This window comes from Giraffa tippelskirchi, chromosome X (assembly GCF_054371585.1).
Source record: "Giraffa tippelskirchi isolate mGirTip1 chromosome X, T2T-mGirTip1v1.2.pri, whole genome shotgun sequence".
Taxonomy (NCBI): Eukaryota; Metazoa; Chordata; class Mammalia; order Artiodactyla; family Giraffidae; genus Giraffa; species Giraffa tippelskirchi.
Window position 1 is genome coordinate 125,581,362 of NC_137289.1, and position 12,540 is coordinate 125,593,901.

At 38.4% G+C, this 12,540-nt stretch overlaps 1 protein-coding gene and 1 long non-coding RNA gene across 4 annotated transcripts in view; both read left to right on the top strand.

Annotated features, from left to right (window-relative positions):
• Positions 1 to 12,540, top strand: part of DMD (dystrophin) — a 2,147,259-nt gene that overhangs the window by 1,444,849 nt on the left and 689,870 nt on the right. The gene's annotated exons all lie outside the window — the stretch shown is intronic.
• LOC145535981 (uncharacterized) lies at positions 1,240 to 5,948 on the top strand. The gene is made up of 2 exons (XR_014075568.1): positions 1,240 to 1,943; positions 4,658 to 5,948. It is a non-coding gene; the product is annotated as an uncharacterized LOC145535981 (long non-coding RNA).

Genomic DNA, 12,540 nt, shown 5'->3' on the forward strand with positions numbered 1-12,540 from the left:
CCACTCCAGTACTCTTACTTGGAAAATCCCATGGACGGAGGAGCCTGGTAGGCTACAGTCCATGGGGTCTCAAAGAGTTAGACACGACTGAGCGACTTCACTTTTCACTTTTTTTGTCATGGATACCAGAGTTGTCCAAAGGTACAGTAAAACATAGCTTAAGTCTCAAGAGTGACGATCTCCTAGGAAGTACATGTAGAATGAGAAGAGCACTTGGGACAGAATCCTAAGAAATGTCTACATTTGACATCCAGAGGAAAGTAAGCCAGCGAAAGAGACTGAGGAGTGGCCAAAATCAGAAATAGAGAACCAGAGGAAATGAAGCTAGACTTTCAAGAAGTTTCTCTTTAAATGGGTAGAAGAAAAGATCAAGGTGGTGGTAAGATTCATCCCTGGTTGTTTTGCCAGAAAGGTTCTATGAAAGTATATTGGAACAAGGCAATTAATAATAACTAGAAAGTGTAGACAGTAATGGGTCCAGGTTGGACTGAAGTGATGAATCACGGACTCTAAGCTGAAGAGGGCAGTAATTGAGGAGTAAAGATGGAAAAGTCAAGAGAATGGTTATCTCTAGGAGGATAATAGGTTGTGCTGTGGGGGAAACAAGGATGCACTCCAAGATATTGCATGCATGCGTGTGTGCTTGTCATTATCTGAGTCACTTGTCATATCTGAGTCTTTGCAAACCTGTGGACTGTAGCCCACCAGAGTCTTCTGTCCATGGGATTCTCCAGGCAATAATACTGGAGTGGGTTGCCATTTCCTACTCCATCAGGGCCTGTTCAGTTCAGTTCAGTCGCTCAGTCGTGTCCAACTCTTTGTGACCCCACGGACTGCAGCGTGCCTGGCCTCCCTGTCCATCACCAACTCCCAGAGTTTACTCAAACTCATGTCCATTGAGTTGGTGATGCCATCCAACCATCTCATCCTCTGCCGTCCCCTTCACCTCCTGCCTTCAATCTTTCCCAGCATCAGGGCCCATTAGGTTTGCAGAAAACGTGTTGTCAAGTGACCCTTAGTCTAGTGATGTTTGCATTCATCCCACGTGGAATCTGGATAACTTTGCCAGCTTCAAGTTTAATAATCCTCCCTGCCCCCCCATCTTTGCTGCATATCTGTCTACCCATTTTTCTTAACTGTCTTCTCACAGTTTTTCTTAACTTCCTCTCCACTGCAAATTATACTCAGAACAAGACTGGCGCCACTTTCCATTGATTTTGATGTCAGGGCTTGTAGTGACAACTCCATGTGGAGAACTTTGAACCTCCTTCTGACTCATCATTTGCCTTAAAAAAAAAACTACTCATCTTCTTCCTGAATCTACTGGGTAAATTTATGGTCACAAAATAGGCAAAACCTCTAGAACAAAAACCGTGTGAACATCAGAAGTCTTGGTCTTGCCTTGATTTGTAGACTCAAAAGTATCACAGCAGTTTTACAAAGAGGAAGAGGGGAGCTTTTGAAGTATTTTTTGTCATTCAATCCAATTGTGAACCGATTCATTTTGTGGTTTAAATGTAAGAACCATGAATTGTCTTTCCAGTGGATTATCATCCTCAATATTTCTACCTATAAGAAAAGAACAAAGATATTGTTTGAGAATAGAAAATACTGCAAGGATAGGAAAAAAAAAAAAAAAAAGCAGTTTAAAATGTGTCTTTGGAAGTTTGTCACACAACCCCTGCCTCCAGCTCCGCTCACTGAAGAGTCATTGTTTCCATGAAACAAATTGATCAGTTTCATTTCACCTCACCTATATGTCTTTTAGTCTTTATATTTCATTCAAATATGTCTCATCTCCTTTGATTTTTGTCTCAATCCTTCATTTTTTTACTTCCTTTGTCATCCTGTACGACATAAAAAAAATCTGCCACCCCAAATCCTTTAATATATTTGTCTTACTGGCATTTATGTTATGAGTTTCTATACTGTCTTCCTTGAAAGTGTTAGTCGCTCAGTCATGTCTGACTCTTTGCGACCCCATGGACCGTAGCCCGCCAGGCTCCTCTGTCCATGAGATTCTCCAGGCAAGAATACTGGAGTGGGTAGCTATTTCCTACTCCAACTTTATGGTTTATTTGCTTCTCAAGATTAGATTAGATTATGAATACTATATTAGATCAGTTCATTTCATTTTTATGTAGTTTTTACCTAACATTCTCAGTAAAATATATATATTTTTGAAATTACATTATATCTTGAGTATTAAGACAATTTGCGTTAATCCACAGGGAAGAATTTTTGAATTATTATTCCCTTTACTATGATTCTGAAACCTTACCTTCAGTGCCTTTGATAGTTTTAGCCAAGCATCACCCATGTTCTTTGCTTTTAAATTCTCTACGGTCTTGGTTTTTGAGGTTGCATATTCTCTTGTTTTGTTTAGTTGTGCTTTCTAGCACCTCTGTGGTCCCTTGTTGCCATCCCTACTGGTTGACATGTTCCCCTGTCAGCCCCTTAAATGTTGGTATTACCCAGGACTTAGCCCATGCTATGTGTGCATCCCTTTACAGCTGGCATCTGTTCTGATTGGTCATAGCCTATGCTGTACTTATGGCCAAATTTCTTTTGTAGTTTTTAAATTGTGCTTTAAAGCTTGTAACAAAATTCATCTTAAATCATCTTAGTACAGTTCAATGTGTTAGAGAATGTCAAGTAAAGACTCCTAAAACTATGCCAGTGATTAGCTCAGATGTCTTTCCTAGACATTTGTCTTATATTTTCACCTGCCAGCCAGCTATCACCTAGATGTTTTACAGTTATTTCAAACTCAGCATACTCAAATTTGATATTACCATTATCTTTTGAAAGATCTACACCTCTTTGTATATTCCTTATGTTGGTGTATGGCACTCACTATCCAAGTTAGAAATCAAGGAGTCTTTCTGACACTTTCCTTATTCCTTAGTATTAAACAATCATTTACCACCAATCTTGTTGAACTTGTAAGCCAAACAACTCTCAACTTTCTAGCATAGCTCTGCTATTTAGTTTTTGTCATTTATTCAGTCATCATCTACATAGCCTCATGCTTGGTCTTCCCATCTCTCTCAACCCATCTTGCACACTGAAAGTCCATTGATAATGAACTTTTTAATGCACCAATCATATTACATTAGTCAAGATTTTAGAATAGTTTTCTTTTTTTTTCTAGAATAAAAGCTAGATTCATCAGCTTGGTATACAAGGTCTTTCATAATTTGGTACTTGCTAGGATGTCTAGGTTATTTCCCAACTCTTCCACCACTTTCTTGATAACCAGATAATACTAAGCTATTTTTAGTGCCCCAGTCACCAAATGCTGCCTTTCTACCTTAACATATGCTATTCTTTCCACTAGAAATGCACATATCACCATTTAATTTTGTTAAACTCAACCTTAAAGTCTCAGCTCAAAATATTATTTGTGTGAATACTTTCCTTTCTGCCTAGTATTCAAGGGAAGACAGGCACTTCTTTATTATACTACCATTTTGCTATTTACTTCTATTTCAGCAAGTATAATTACATTTTACTGAAATTTGTTGTTGGCATATATATCTCCCACTAGAATGGAAACTTCTTAAAGGCAGCAATAGAGTCTCATTTATTTTTGTAACTCTGGTGACATGGTTAATAAAGATGTTTGGGGCTACGAGAAAAAGAATACCCATTCAAAGTGGCTTCAGCCATAAGTATAATTAATTTCACCTAACTGACAGTCCAAACATTGGAGCAAGCTCCAGAAACAGTATAAACCGAGCTCTGGTGCTCTTTCTCTGTGATATTCTTAGTTCTGATTTTCCCTCTGGGTCAGCTCTGACCCCTCACTAGTTTCCTTCCAGGTTTCAAGGTGGCTGCAAGCAGCAAATGGGGCAATATTATTTTCTGTTACAGTGAGAGACAGAGGATCTCTTACCTCAAGGCTAGATTAAGAGATTTATCTATCACTCAGATCTGCCAATCTAGGTTATATATCTACTCCCGTATCAATGATAGTCTTCAGAGTGATGCCATAGGATGGTTGATTCAACTTCAGGGTATTAAACCAAAGTTAAGGGGAAGGGATTATCATGATTGGCTTAGAATCTAAGCACTTAGATGAATCTAAATCCACCTCTAGAACTGGGGGGATGGAATCCATGGAAGCCTGAAAAGAATTGAAAACTCTCCTAAGTAGTAGAAATGCAAAGTGGGTGTAAGAGCATCCATGAAAGAATGTTGCTCAGTTCACTGAATGTTGTTCAGTATTCACTCCACTGGCATGGTGTTGGGCCCAAAGCTGTTCAGTTACTGTTAGTTCAATGAAGCTATGAAAGACAATCTTATCTGCAAGCTATGTATAAAGTAGGCGACAATGAGAAATATTTTTAGAAATGTTAATCATATACAAATTAATCATACACATTGGGAGGCTCTTCCTAAATTTAATGTCTTGTCCTTCCCTGGACTTTTGCCTGAATCTTATCTTGGCCTTAATCTGTAAGTTGGGGCTTCCCAGGTGGCGCAGTGGTTAAGGAATCCACCTGCCAATGCAGGAGGTGCAAGAGATGTGGGTTCAGTCCCTGGGTCAGGAAGATCCCCTGGAAGAGGAAATGGCACCCCACTCAAGGATTCTTGCCTGGAAAATCCCATGGACAGAGGAGCCTGGTGGGCTATGGTCCATGAGGTTGCAAAGAGTCAGACATGACTGAGCACACACACACACATACAAAACATCTGGAAGTTAGTTGGAGCCATTTTTAAGGTCTTAACAACTGGTTTAATAGCATTAATTGAAATGTCTGTAACTCAGCTAAGGCGGGGGGAAAACTAGCCCATCATAATACAGTATTGTTAAGGAAAATGATACTTTCACACAGCTAGTTTGGTTTTTAGTGTCTTCTCCGTGTCTGCAGACCTAATAAAAAGGGATTATCTCAGCATCCTATAAGTTTAATTTTGAAAAACAAGAAGCCATGAATAACGGAAATCATTTCAAAACATCTCCACTCACGTCTAAAATATGAAACAGCTAAATCAGAGGTTCTTAATAATTTAATCAGTGAAGTGTAACTGGAGGATTTAGAAAAAGCGCCTAAACTATTAAAAGATTCTTCAGCTACCTCTTAATGTCGGCATCAAGTTATTTCTTGCACTGGCAAACAGCCAAGCCATTCCCTGGTCACATCCACTTTTCAGCATTTAGGAGTCCTCTCAATCATCCTGGTCAGAGCCCCAGGAATGTTTCACAGCAACTCTGCAATAATGGTACATTACTGTTAGGTCTTGAATTTTGAGATAGTTCATCTCCCAGAAAGGATATGAATTGAGTAATAAGACCAAGTAAAGTGAGCTTTATTAATGATGCTCAAGATTTTAGACATATTCTATAACCTTCAATCAATTTTAAAACCACTTCCCATACCCGAGTTTTGCTCTAAACCAGTCCAACTATGTTAGAGTCTCAGATAATACAATGGGAGAATTTTTCCTTTCAAAATACAGAGTGGTCAGGAAAAGTTATGTATTAATAATAACTTCCTTAGCATTTAACCCTAGAAAGTAAACCTTTTAGTACTTCCTGTGTAACACAGAGTCAAGTGCTGTATTTATCTAGAATATAATTGTCCTTTGTTATGACATATATTCACAGTTTTATTAAAATAAGAATAACTTGGGACTTCACTGGTGGCTCGGTGGTAAAGAACACTTGCCAGAGCAGGAGACATGGATTTGATCCCTGATCCGGGAAGATCCCACATACCATGGAGCAACTAAGCTCATGCACCACAACTATTGAGCCTGTGCTCTAGAGCCCAAGAGCCGCAACTACTGAGGCCTGCATGCCCTAGAGCCTGTGCTCCACAGCAAGAAAAACCACTGCAGTGAGAAGCCTGTGTACCACTAGCGAGTAGCCCCTGTTCACCACAACTAGAGAAAGCCTACATGAGCAAAGAAGACCCAGCACAGCCAAAAAATAAATAAAATTATGTAAAAAAAATAACTTGATTACCTGTTTCTTACAGAGGCCTTGGAAATACATATTTAAATATATTCATCTGCATGACTGTCTTACTAAGGAAGCACAGATGCTTCACCAAGTTAGGAGTTATTCAGTAATAGTATTTGAATGAAACCCATTCTGTTAGACTAAATTCACACTATCAAAGTCACAGTATAAAAGCTTTCTCATTTATGAACCCATTATTTCTTTTTGGAAAATATATGAAATAAAATATTCATGTTGATTTCTAATGATAACAAACATTTTGAAAACTCTCATATTTTGAAAATTTTGCTATAATGCCAGTAATCAGAATGATTTGTATAGACTAAAATAATTTTCAAAATAAGAGATGTGATTTGCTTTTTATAATCTAAGTAGGAAGGCTTAAAATGTTGTCCTGAGCTAAATAATTGATATGAAGTGATAGAAATTTACTTTCCGAAGATCCATGTCATGTAGTGGTTTCCAGTGGGGTTGACAACATTTATACCGTTGGATGGTTGGACTGGCTCAGATATGTACAACTTCTAACACTAATCTCATGTTCTAAAAAACTATTGGGCAGAGGTAAATCCCTTAAGTCCTACGTAAGTCTAGCTGATCACCTACATCTACTTTTTGATTTGCAATGGCCCATAGATACGCATCTTAGAATATCAAGGGTCTGCTGAATTATTTTCAAAACAATTCAGTCTAAGATTTACAGTGTTCAGAGGTGACAGATTTTAAAGTTCAGCACTGGAATTCACACAAATTCCTTCCAATTCTAAAATTTTATAATTGGATCAGTGAAGAATAATAGATGGAAATATGTAATCAAACAGTTTTTTTTTTAACATAAAACTGTCATCAACATAAGAATTCAGAGTTCAGACGTAACTCAGGTTGTCAACAAAGACTTCAGTGACATGAGGTTCTCATCATAAAAGATAGGAAGGATTAGAATAAGTGATGAAGGTACTTAGGCCTGAGGAACAGCTTGAATAGATTCATTTTCTAAAGAATGAACGCATATTGAGAATTTCATGAAGAGACTGGCTAGTCAGAGACAACATGGGCATTTGGGGTAAGTAGTAGAAAATAATTTTCTATAAGTAAAGTGAAGGCAAATTCAGATATTTAAACATGATCCTATGGTGTTTCTCACCATTTGTCTCCTCCTCCTCCCTACCTCACCAATCTCATTACACATGGTAGTGATATTCACATATCCACATGGGTTTATTCATGTTAGGGTCTACAATATACATAAAAGTGAGTGAAATAACCTGTGGGATAGCCAAATTCAAGCTCTGACTGTGCCCTTTTCTCCCAATCAGAAAAGCATATCATAATGTTAAATAACTGAGAGTACTCTGATACTGACAATCTTTAATCTCCTCTAATTTATGAAAACTAATGAACCATTTCAAAAATTCAGCTTTTGTCTGTGATATAAAGTGTTAGTCAATCAGTCATATCCGACTCTTTGTGACCCCATGGACGGTAACCCACCAGACTCCTCTGTCCATGGAATTCTCCAGGCGATAATACTGGAGTGGGTTACCATTCCCTTCTCCAGGGGATCTTCCTGACACAGGAATCAAACTCAGGTCTCCTGCATTGCAGGCAGATTATTTACCGTCTGAGCCATGAGGGAACTTCTGTCTGTGATATAAGCCATCCTTAAAAGATCATGATACCATTGTTTGGCAACTCTTAACTGAAATCAACTGTAAGGGGAAGGAACGGGAGTTTTGAAGATACTTGATCAGAGTAATATCATGAAGCAGTGATCAACATGTTAGAGATTCTCAACCTAGAGGCTGGAGATAACTGAGATTTCCTAGTACCACTGAAAGCAGTTCTCAAATCATTGAGCAACCGTTGTCTATGGATCAAATAAGTTATGTGTCTCCACATATATGTAGTAGATATTTTCAAAGTGATGTTAAATGGTACTACAATTAATAAAATGTAAAATTAGAATATTACTGAATTCAGAATGAGTGGATTTTTGTCACTCTTTTTCTCAATCTGTGCAATCTGGAGATGTGACTATTATGTGGAGGCACGTGACATTTTTGAGGTTGCATGTTCCTAATGTGAACCACTGGCACAGTAAAAAGCTTATTGAATTGAGAATTCAGAGCCCTAGATTCTGGTCTTCATTTGATCTCAAGCCAGCTGGGGAATAGAAATCTTAGACAAACCATTCAACACTTTAGGCCTTGATTTCTTTAGTTGTTAAATGATCGGTTTCTCTCAAATGAAACAACTTTTTTATCATGCTATCAGATACAGTGTCCATGGCTTTAGGTATATAAAATAAGTGAACTTCTCTGAAAATCAAGTTTCTATAACATATATGTCTATGGCATTGAAAAATTGTGACTGATAACTTATATTTTTTATAGAATAGTTTACTTACTCATTTATATGACTAGGTAATAACAGAATCTGATTCAATAAACCCCAAAAGATCATCCCTGAAAATAGATGAATGAAAAATCCCTGACTTGTTACTGTTTCACCTGTTAAAGTCACCCAGTTGTAGTGACCTTAGGCCACCACTGTCAGTAACAAAGATTGTCCATTTTAGCAATTCAGTCTCACAGTGCTTCAGTCCTTCAGTTCAGTCACCCAGTCATGTCCGACTCTTTGAGACCCCATGGACTGCAGCACGCCAGGCTTCCTTGTCCATCACCAACTCCCAGAGCTTGCTCAAACTTATGTCCATCGAGTCGGTGATGCTATCCAACCATCTCATCCTCTGTCACCCCCCTCTCCTCCTACCTTCAATCTTTCCCAGCATCAGGATCTTTTCAAATGAGTCAGTTCTTCACAGCAGGTGGCCAAAGTATTGGAGTTTCAGCTTCAGCATCAGTCCTTCCAGTGAATATTCAGGACTGATTTCCTTTAGGATGGACTGGTTTGATCTCCTTGCTGTCCAAGGGACTCTCAAGAGTCTTCTCCAACACCACAATTCAAAAGCATTAATTCTTCGGCACTCAGCTTTCTTTACAGTTTAACTCTCAAATCCATACATGACTACTGGAAAAACCATAGCCTTGACTAGATGGACCTTTGTTGGCAAACTAATGTCTCTGCTTTTTAGTATGCCGTCTAGGTTGCTCATAGCTTTTCTTCCAACGAGCAAGCATTTTTTAATTTCATGGCTGTAGTCACCATCTGCAGTGATTTTGGAACCCAAGAAAATAAAGCTTGTCATTGTTTGCATTATTTCCCCATCTATTTGCCATGAAATGATGGGACCAGATGCCATGATCTTAGTTTTTTGAACATTGAGTTTTAAGCCAGCCTTTTCACTCACCTCTTTCACTTTCATCAAGAGACTCTTCAGTTCCTCTTTGCTTATTGCCAGGAGAAATATCAGTAACTGCAGTATGCAGATGATACCACCCTTATGGCAGAAGGCTTCAGTCCTTACATCCTTCTATTCCACTGTTACATCAAATCGAATGGGAACGTCATGCTGAAAATAGTGAATTGGCCCCACTTTTTGTTAGTGAATTGACCTTTCTGCCTAGCTATTTACTTCTCCTCAGGTCCTTATATTCCACAAAAAGTGTACTTTATGAATTGAATGTATAGAAATTAATTTTTGGTAAGAATATCTATTGGCACATAACAGCCATGCCTTTGAGGTAGGACAAAAGTAGGAAAAGCAATGCAGAATTTCCAACTTTAAATATTTGTGTCTTAAAATATAGGTTAATATAGGCTGTAATTTTATTATTAATATAGTCTATTGAACTGTATTTCATATACAATGTCATATAAGTCACAGGTATACAATATAGTGATCACAATTTTTAAAGGTAAGCCTGGTAGGCTGCAGTCCATGGGGTCACAAAGAGTCGGACATGACTGAGCAACTGAACTGAACTGAAAGTAATACTTTACTATCATTTATAATTATTATAAAATATTATTTATATTCCCTGTGTTAGACAAGACATGCTTGTATCTTATTTATTTTATACATAATAGTTTGTACCTTTAATCCCCTATCCCATATTGCCTTGCCCCCCCCCTTCCCTTTCCCCACTGGTAACCATTAATTTATTCTCTATATCTGTGAGTCTGCTTCTTTTTTGTCATATTCACTAGTTTGTTGTATTTTTTTAGATTCCAAATATGTGGCATCATATAGTATATTCTTTTCTTTCTCTGACTCATTTCACTTTAGCATAAGACTCTCCAAGTCCAACTGTGTTGTTGTAAATGGCAAAATTTCATTCTGTTTTATGGCTGAGTAATATTGCATTGTATACATATACCACATTTTCAGCCATTCCTGATTTATGGACACTTGGGTTACTTCCACATCTTGGCAACTATAAAAAATGCAACTGTGAACATTGGGAAGAATCTACTACATTCCTGACTTCTACTTTCTTCTGTAGGCTGTAATTTTAACAATAATAAAGGAAATATATTTTACTCCAAACCAAAATATCTTGGGATAAAGGGAACATCAGTTTTCGACTCAAGATGGCTGTTCTCTTGCTCTCTATCCATCTCTTGCCTGACTAGTGCCTGCCTCACCTGTATCTTATGCACAGGATTGACCTCCTTACATGGGCTTCCCAGGTGGCGCTAGTGGTAAAGAACCCATCTGCCCATGCAGAAGACTTAAGAGATGCAGTTTTGGTCCCCTGGGTCAGGAAGATCCCCTGGTGGGGGACATGGCAACCCACTCCAATATTCTTGCCTGGAGAATCCCATGGACAGCGAAGCAGGCCACCACCATCCGCAGGGTCACAAAGAGTCAGGCCAAACTGGGTGTGTGTGCGCTCGTGCATGCAAGTGCGCGCATGCGTGTGCACACACACACACAACCTCCTCCATACTTGCCCCAGGCCCCAGCGGGTGATTGTCCTCACTAAAGGGGCAGTGAGGGGTGTGACCTCTACTGGTTTCCCTGGCAACTGATGAGCCCATCTGAAGTCAATTCCGCTTCCCCTTGGAAGCAAGCCTACCAGCCACCATGTTCTGCCCAACCTGCAGTCCACTGCACTCGCTGGGGGTCGCTCCAGGACCTTGCTTCAGACATGTAAGCTTCTCCATCCATTAAACCACTGATGTCTCTGTCGCCAAGTCTAGGCTCTTTCTTTTGTCTGGAAGCTGGGCACACACAGACCTTGGAGGCCTGCAGGGTACAGCCCAATGTTACCTTTCTCCTAACAAAAAAATGAAGCATAGTTTTCTGTTGTGGACTGTGTAATTAACTTTACCTTAGAGTATTTATTTGACTCTGAAATATAACTCCATTTTACTTAAAACTTCATTTTCAAATACTGTTTTCAAATGCAAAAATTTGGTGTAATTCTGTGTTTTATATAAAACACTGACATCATGGGAATAGTACCAGTGTTACTAGGTTTAAATATGATTTACTGATTCTTTTAAAGGAATAAGCATTAACCCTGATCCGATAAAATTTTCTGTTCTTAAGTAGCAGAAATAAGAGGTTCAGCTTCACAAATCTTTTAAGTGAAAAAGTAAGCTATGTTCCTATTTCAGAAACCATGAACTATAGACTGCCAGCTTTTCCAGGCTCTCTTTACACTCTTAATTTGAGACCCATTCATCCAAAGGATTAGGACCATGAGATTTCGGGTCTGAAACGATAGGAAGTCTGTGCATTGCTCCTAAGGGTAATCACACTATTGCTTCAATAGCGTGATTAATAACCACCAAACAGTGTTTTTATTTATGATTACCTCTCCTTCAAAAGGAATTTGAGATGGCTTGGTGAGCAGAATTTAAAGAAACAGACATTATAATCTTATTTTTGTGCCTGTAACAAGCAATTTCCCCTTTGTAATTGGTACTTGTTTTCTACCTTTGATTTTTGGTTCCTATTGTATAGTTCATAATTACTGCACTTGTGGGCATAGTATACTCCTCTACAAGTTTAATGAAAACATGAATTGATTTTGATGGAGCTAGTTGATCTACTTCAGTTAGTGCATTTGCCATACCTTCAGTTTGTAAGGTGTTTACTGACCCAGAACTTTAAAAGCCAAGTTTAGCTCAGCACGATCAGATCAAACTAACACAAGATAGCAGTTACATTTCCAGTTTCTTTATGGAGACAGAGTTCAAGACTTTAGTATTGGGATTTGTCAAACTCTTTGGTGTTTTAGCTTTAGGATGTGTTCAGATTTCACTTACAAAGCTGCTACTCAGATGATAAATTGAAACTCAGCTATAAGCAGAGTATAAAAACCTTTTTATAAACCCTTAAGTAATAAATATGCCACCAAGTGGTTGCCTGACTTTTGCTAAGTTTCCAGAGCATTCAACTGAATATTGAATTATACAACATGTGATGTCAATACATAATTTAAATAATATTACTCCAGAATTGAATGCCATGTTGCTTTTATGTATTAGAAAGGAACTCATGTATTTAGGTGTCTAAGGGGTCAAAAGATGGTATCTTAGATTGGATTTCCTGGAAGTATGCTCTGAGACAAAAAGTTGCATTCATTAGGTTTAATGGGAATGAGTATCGGTAGATTTACCTGCAAGGAAGTGAGGGCGGTGTTACTGGACAGAGT